Here is a 7707-nt window from a genome sequence, read left to right on the forward strand (position 1 = left end):
ATGCCGGCAGAAACAGGACGAGGCGCTGCGGCCTCTCACCTGTGCCATCATCGGGCCCTCGGGGGCTGGGGGAAGCTGCGGCACGCACGAGAACCCCCAGCCGTCTGCATCCGGCTGCCAGCCACCGGGACCGGCTGCCGCTTGCACTCTGCCCAATTCGTGCATGGGCTCCAGCTTAAGGCCGGAGAAAACGCGATGAGGTGCCGCCACCTCTAACCCGGTACAGCGCTGCAGACCTTTCCACCGAGCCCTCCTGCAACCAGGCAAGCCGGGGCAGGCCGGACACCACAGGCCGCCCACGCGTGGCTCATGCCGGCAGAAACAGGACGAGGCGCTGCGGCCTCTCACCTGTGCCATCATCGGGCCCTCGGGGGCTGGGGGAAGCTGCGGCACGCACGAGAACCCCCAGCCGTCTGCATCCGGCTGCCAGCCACCGGGACCGGCTGCCGCTTGCACTCTGCCCAATTCGTGCATGGGCTCCAGCTTAAGGCCGGAGAAAACGCGATGAGGTGCCGCCACCTCTAAACCCGGTACAGCGCTGCAGACCTTTCCACCGAGCCCTCCTGCAACCAGGCAAGCCGGGGCAGGCCGGACACCACAGGCCGCCCACGCGTGGCTCATGCCGGCAAAAACAGGACGAGGCGCTGCGGCCTCTCACCTGTGCCATCATCGGGCCCTCGGGGGCTGGGGGGAAGCTGCGGCACGCACGAGAACCCCCAGCCGTCTGCATCCGGCTGCCAGCCACCGGGACCGGCTGCCGCTCTGCCCGCTCCAGCTTAAGGCCAGAGTCAAAGGACGAGGTGCCGCCACCTCGCCCGCCCATCACCAGGCCCTCAGGAGGCGGCGGCAGCCGCGGCGGGCTGGATGCTCACGGGCAGCTGCCCTCGCATATACCAGCGCTCCACCTTTGCCATCATCGGGCCCTCCGGGGCCGGGGGAAAGCCGAGGCAGGCTCGGCTCCACCCGGTCTTCCAGCGTTCGAGTGCCGGTGGCCGCCGCCGGCCACCGGGCTATGCCCTGCGGAATCCACCTTTGCACCTCTCGCACCACTCGGGTCAACAGCCACCGCCAGCCTGCCAGACCCTCGCAGGCGCCCGGCTGGCTTACTTGGAAAACACCGGGAGAGACCAACCGGCCGAACAGACAGAAAACGAGCCGAACCACCAGGCAAAACCACCACCACAACGGCCGCCCAGCGCTCCACTTCGCCGGCTGAGCCGTAAGCCTTGCAGCCGCTCACTAGCGCTGCTCCGTGCACGAGTCACCACTACCTCCTATAGTACGGGAGATCACGTCCCCGCCCCCGGCCGGCTCCAAGAGTGCCGTCCCTGCCCACCGGGGAGACCCGCCAATGACACCGACTTTTACGATGACGTAACTGGAGGCAGCGAAAAACAGCGACCCCTTGGCCAGCTCCGAGAAAGTGGCGGGGCTATCAGGTCTACCTCCCCGCCCCCGAAATGCGGCTAAGTCCCGCCGGAGCCGGGTAGACCTGGCGGCTCTTTTCACCGGCCGCTGCGGCAGCGACACCCCGCGTCCTCCGGGCGCCGCCGGCGGCCGCGCCGGCCTCCGGAGCCGGGTAGACCTGGCGGCCGCCCGCGGAGCCGGGTAGACCTGGCGGCTCTTTTCACCGGCCGCTGCGGCAGCGACACCCCGCGTCCTCCGGGCGCCGCCGGCGGCCGCGCCGGCCTCCGGAGCCGGGTAGACCTGGCGGCCGCCCGCGGAGCCGGGTAGACCTGGCGGCTCTTTTCACCGGCCGCTGCGGCAGCGACACCCCGCGTCCTCCGGGCGCCGCCGGCGGCCGCGCCGGCCTCCGGAGCCGGGTAGACCTGGCGGCCGCCCGCGGAGCCGGGTAGACCTGGCAGCCCTTTTCACCGGCCGCTGCGGCAGCGACACCCCGCGTCCTCCGGGCGCCGCCGGCGGCCGCGCCGGCCTCCGGAGCCGGGTAGACCTGGCGGCCGCCCGCGGAGCCGGGTAGACCTGGCGGCCCTTTTCACCGGCCGCTGCGGCAGCGACACCCCGCGTCCTCCGGGCGCCGCCGGCGGCCGCGCCGGCCTCCGGAGCCGGGTAGACCTGGCGGCCGCCCGCGGAGCCGGGTAGACCTGGCGGCCCTTTTCACCGGCCGCTGCGGCAGCGACACCCCGCGTCCTCCGGGCGCCGCCGGCGGCCGCGCCGGCCTCCGGAGCCGGGTAGACCTGGCGGCCGCCCGCGGAGCCGGGTAGACCTGGCGGCCCTTTTCACCGGCCGCTGCGGCAGCGACACCCCGCGTCCTCCGGGCGCCGCCGGCGGCCGCGCCGGCCTCCGGAGCCGGGTAGACCTGGCGGCCGCCCGCGGAGCCGGGTAGACCTGGCAGCCGTTCGGTGCCCCTTGGGCGGGGGGGGGCGGGGGGGGCAGGTGCGCCTGTTTTTGGTTCGTTTTTTTCGGTTTTTTTTTTTTTTTCCTTTCTTTTGAGATTTTAGCAAATCTGATTAAAAGGGCCACCCTCTCCCGGTTCTCCCGGACGGCATTTCTTTCCCCCTCCCCTTCCCGAGTTTGAACCACTTCTACACCAAGGGAGCACGTTTAAACGTACTGTCTGATGCAAGAGTTATTTCACCTTTATTGATTCCGGCGGGAAATATTAATACAATATTAACGACAACCAGTTTTCAAAATAATTTTTGTTTCCTGACACACACACCCCCCCCCCCCACCCTCGTCGTTCTCATGCACGTGCACGCACCTATTCCGAGCCGGTGGCTGCCAGGCACTTGCCAGCTTCACCACACCAGCCAGCCCCTCTGCTCCGCTGCTGCCCCCCCCCCCCCCAACCATATTCTGTCGGCGGGGTCCGGGCAGAGGTGGCAGCCCCCGGCACAAACTGCCCGGCTCCCCGGCGCGAGTTCGCTGTTCACTGGGTGCCTTCAGGACTGGTAGCCCCTTGCCAGGTTCAGGTTCGGGTCCCGGCGCTGCTGGGTGCTCGCCGACTTTTGGTTTTGGTTTTTGCGGTCTTGGGCTTTTTTTGGGGGGTTGTTTTTAATTTTTCTCCCCCCCCCCGCCTGTTTTTTTTTGGTGTTTTTTTGACGTTTTCCTTTTTTTTCATAAAATAAATACTTTAAAATACATATCTGCGATCCTGCAGGCACTGCCACCCCCCCCCCCCCGGTGACACACGCGCGCTCAGAGGCGCGCGCACACACACACACACACACACACAGAACGCGACGCAGGCACACACAGCTACACGCACCCCTGCACCGGTGTGCTCCCCCTCCCTCCCCGCGCTGCAGTCCCGGACCTGCAGGCCAGTAGGTGCAGCCCCCCCCCCCCCCCCCCTCCCCCGGCCCCACCCGATCACAGACTTTCCGGCGCCCTGGAGACGGGGGGTTGGGGGGCGGGTGGCTGGGTGGGGTGGTCTGCAGCCCGGCAACGGGGCCCCCGGAAACTGTGGTGTTTCCCGCCACGGCAACGGTCTGCTGCTCAGTCGCGGCGGCAGCAGCGGCGGGGAAAGGAGGCTAGAAAAGAGGGGGGGCGAGAGCGGCTGGCGAGCAGGCGGGGAGCCTGGCGCAGAGGTAGGCTGGCGAGGGGGGACGGTGTGTCTTTTCGGAGAAGGCTTCTGTTTGGATCGGTTGGAGTTTTATTTTTTTTACTTCTCTCCCCCGTCCCCGTCCCCGTCCCCGTCCCCCCCCCCCCGGTCGTTTAGTTTTCCCCCCGCGGCGGGGGCGGGCAGGAGTGGAGCAGGGCGAGAGCGGCTGGCGAGCAGGCGGGGAGCCTGGCGCAGAGGCAGGCTGGCGAGGGGGGACGGTGTGTCTTTTCGGAGAAGGCTTCTGTTTGGATCGGTTGGAGTTTTATTTTTTTTACTTCTCTCCCCCGTCCCCGTCCCCGTCCCCGTCCCCCCCCCCCCCGGTCGTTTAGTTTTCCCCCCGCGGCGGGGGCGGGCAGGAATGGAGCAGGGCGAGAGCGGCTGGCGAGCAGGCGGGGAGCCTGGCGCAGAGGCAGGCTGGCGAGGGGGGACGGTGTGTCTTTTCGGAGAAGGCTTCTGTTTGGATCGGTTGGAGTTTTATTTTTTTTACTTCTCTCCCCCGTCCCCGTCCCCGTCCCCGTCCCCCCCCCCCCCGGTCGTTTAGTTTTCCCCCCGCGGCGGGGGCGGGCGGGAGTGGAGCAGGGCGAGAGCGGCTGGCGAGCAGGCGGGGAGCCTGGCGCAGAGGCAGGCTGGCGAGGGGGGACGGTGTGTCTTTTCGGAGAAGGCTTCTGTTTGGATCGGTTGGAGTTTTATTTTTTTTACTTCTCTCCCCCGTCCCCGTCCCCGTCCCACCCCCCCGGTCCTTTAGTTTTCCCCCCGCGGCGGGGGCGGGCGGGAGTGGAGCAGGGCGAGTGCGTGGCTGGCTGAGAAAGAAAGGCGGGAGCGGGGCCACGGGTGCGGCAGGATAGGGACTCGGCAGCTGGGGTTTAGAGACGGCAGGGCACCGGGGGGGCTCCCCTCTCCCGCCCGGGCACGGAGCCGGCAGGGACGCCGCAGGGTCCTAAAGTCTCCCGCCTTCCACCACCGGGGGCGGCAAGCCTGGTGGCGGAAGGGGGGAGCAGGGGCAGCCAGGCTCGGCGCGAACTGCGTGGCGGGAGGGCGGGGGGGCGGTGTGTGTGTGCGTGCAGCGGCGGGCCCGGGGTGACGGGGGTGGGGGGTGTCGGCCCGGGGCCCTGTTTCGGGCGGGGGGGGGGGGGGGCTGCGCGCGTGTGCGTTTTGAGCGCACGACTGTGAGCGGGGCAGCGGGTGGAGGGTTTGGGCTGGGGGGGGCCGGTTGCGGGGGGGGGGGTGCGCACGTGTGTAGCCCCGTGCGAGTGGGTGCGGTGGCGGGCGGGAGGTGTTTGGGGCGGGGACTCGAATGGGGGGGGGCAGTGCGTGCGTGCGCGTGCGTGTGTCTAAGGGCGGGTGAGCGGCTGCAGCAGCAGGCGGTGGGCGTTCGGGCCGGGGGCCTGTTTTGGCGGGGTGCGGGCGCGCACGCAGGTGGAAATGAGAAAGATTTGTAACGGTGTCGCTAACGCCGCTTTCTCTGTTACAGCCCGGGTGGTCGGCCGCTTCGACGTCCGGCCTGCGCCCGTGCCTGCCTACGGGCGATGCGCTCGGCTCCCGGTCGGACCCGTCCCTGGCAAAGCAGCAGCCGCGTGCCTCGGCCTGGGCAGAGACCTGGGGCTCCAGGGCCCCAGCCAGGGCTGCCGGAGAGGCGCGCCGCGCTTCCGACAGAGGGGCATCAGCGGCTCCGTCGCCGGCGGGATGCGTTCGAGCGGTGAGGAAGGTCCCAGCGGCCTTAGGCGGTGGCGGGGGGCGCGCTCCTTCGGCGACGGGAGCGGGGGGGAAACGGCCCCGGGGTGGGCCGGTCAGCCGGCACGGCGGCCACGCGAGCTCGTCGTCTCCGAGGATGCTCGGCTAAGTCGGCCTCGGCCACAGGGACCGCTTGTCAGGCAGCCGACTGGCTTTCTTCAGAGGCCTGCGAGACCGCCGTCCCTCGGAGGCCAATGAACAGTTAATGCGCGATAACGCAGGGGCCGGAGAACGCTAACGTTAACCAAGAGCGTCGCAAGGTCCTAAAGGAGTGCCGCAATCAGACTTTAGGAGTCGGTAATTTATAATACTGGTGACTACTAATCGAGTCATATTCAATCCGTGACGATCCGCTGGTAGGTACGTACGTACGTACGTACGTATTCCTTCTCCGGCTATTAACGAAGGGACGCACACCTAGCGTGCGTGAACGAATGAGTTTTGTTATTTAAGGAACTGCCAGAAAGCGTATTACCGCGTAGCGCTAAATCAGTCGGTAGGTGACGCTCCATAAACGATACAATCCAGCATCGCTCGTCAACTGTTAATAACTTCAATCGATGACGATTCATAGCGTATCGATTCTTCTGTATTCGTTTAGGAGCGGATCCCACGCCAACGGTGCCACGCGGTACCCGGACGGCCACCGACTCGTACAGAGACGAGAGAGCAGCGTCGGCGCCTCTTCCCGAAGAAGTCGTTACCGATAAAGTACTCCGACTGTGGGTAACGCTTTGCTCTCACGTTTTTGACGCGTGCCTGCCTGCCTGCCTGCCTGCCTGCGTGCGTGGTAAAAGACAAGCTGTCAGACACAATAAATTTTAAGAAAGTGGAATCGCGGAGCGGTCTTAATACACTAATCAGGACCGGCCCGTAGCGCGGCCAGGGAGTGCAGGCCGACCCTGCAGCGTGGCCAGGTTTACCCGGAGACACAGGTAAGGAGGCCAGGACTACCCCGGAGCATCAGGTAGGGATACCGGGCTGACCCCCAGAAAGTCAGGTAGGGTGGCCGGGCCTACCCCGGAGCGCCTGTAGGGACCGCAGGTGTACCCCGGAGCACCGGTAGGGGTACCAGCACTACCCCGGAGGATGAGGTAGGGGCGCCAGGCCTACCCCGGAGCGTCGGGTAGGGACACCGGGATGACCCCAGAGGGTCAGGTAGGGTGGCCGGGCCTACCCCGGAGCGCCTGTAGGGACCGCAGGTGTACCCCGGAGCACCGGCAGGGGTACCGGCACTACCCCGGAGGATGAGGTAGGGGCGCCAGGCCTACCCCGGAGCGTCGGGTAGGGACACCGGGCTGACCCCGGAGGGTCAGGTAGGGTGGCCGGGCCTACCCCGGAGCGCCTGTAGGGACCGCAGGTGTACCCCGGAGCACCGGCAGGGGTACCGGCACTACCCCGGAGGATGAGGTAGGGGCGCCAGGCCTACCCCGGAGCGTCGGGTAGGGACACCGGGCTGACCCCGGAGGGTCAGGTAGGGTGGCCGGGCCTACCCCGGAGCGCCTGTAGGGACCGCAGGTGTACCCCGGAGCACCGGCAGGGGTACCGGCACTACCCCGGAGGATGAGGTAGGGGCGCCAGGCCTACCCCGGAGCGTCGGGTAGGGATACCGGGCTGACCCCGGAGGGTCAGGTAGGGTGGCCGGGCCTACCCCGGAGCGCCTGTAGGGACCGCAGGTGTACCCCGGAGCACCGGCAGGGGTACCGGCACTACCCCGGAGGATGAGGTAGGGGCGCCAGGCCTACCCCGGAGCGTCGGGTAGGGACACCGGGCTGACCCCAGAGGGTCAGGTAGGGTGGCCGGGCCTACCCCGGAGCGCCTGTAGGGACCGCAGGTGTACCCCGGAGCACCGGCAGGGGTACCGGCACTACCCCGGAGGATGAGGTAGGGGCGCCAGGCCTACCCCGGAGCGTCGGGTAGGGATACCGGGCTGACCCCGGAGGGTCAGGTAGGGTGGCCGGGCCTACCCCGGAGCGCCTGTAGGGACCGCAGGTGTACCCCGGAGCACCGGCAGGGGTACCGGCACTACCCCGGAGGATGAGGTAGGGGCGCCAGGCCTACCCCGGAGCGTCGGGTAGGGACACCGGGCTGACCCCAGAGGGTCAGGTAGGGTGGCCGGGCCTACCCCGGAGCGCCTGTAGGGACCGCAGGTGTACCCCGGAGCACCGGCAGGGGTACCGGCACTACCCCGGAGGATGAGGTAGGGGCGCCAGGCCTACCCCGGAGCGTCGGGTAGGGATACCGGGCTGACCCCGGAGGGTCAGGTAGGGTGGCCGGGCCTACCCCGGAGCGCCTGTAGGGACCGCAGGTGTACCCCGGAGCACCGGCAGGGGTACCGGCACTACCCCGGAGGATGAGGTAGGGGCGCCAGGCCTACCCCGGAGCGTCGGGTAGGGATACCGGGCTGACCC

Source organism: Buteo buteo, unplaced genomic scaffold (genome assembly GCF_964188355.1).
Source record: "Buteo buteo unplaced genomic scaffold, bButBut1.hap1.1 HAP1_SCAFFOLD_51, whole genome shotgun sequence".
NCBI classification, from domain to species: domain Eukaryota; kingdom Metazoa; phylum Chordata; class Aves; order Accipitriformes; family Accipitridae; genus Buteo; species Buteo buteo.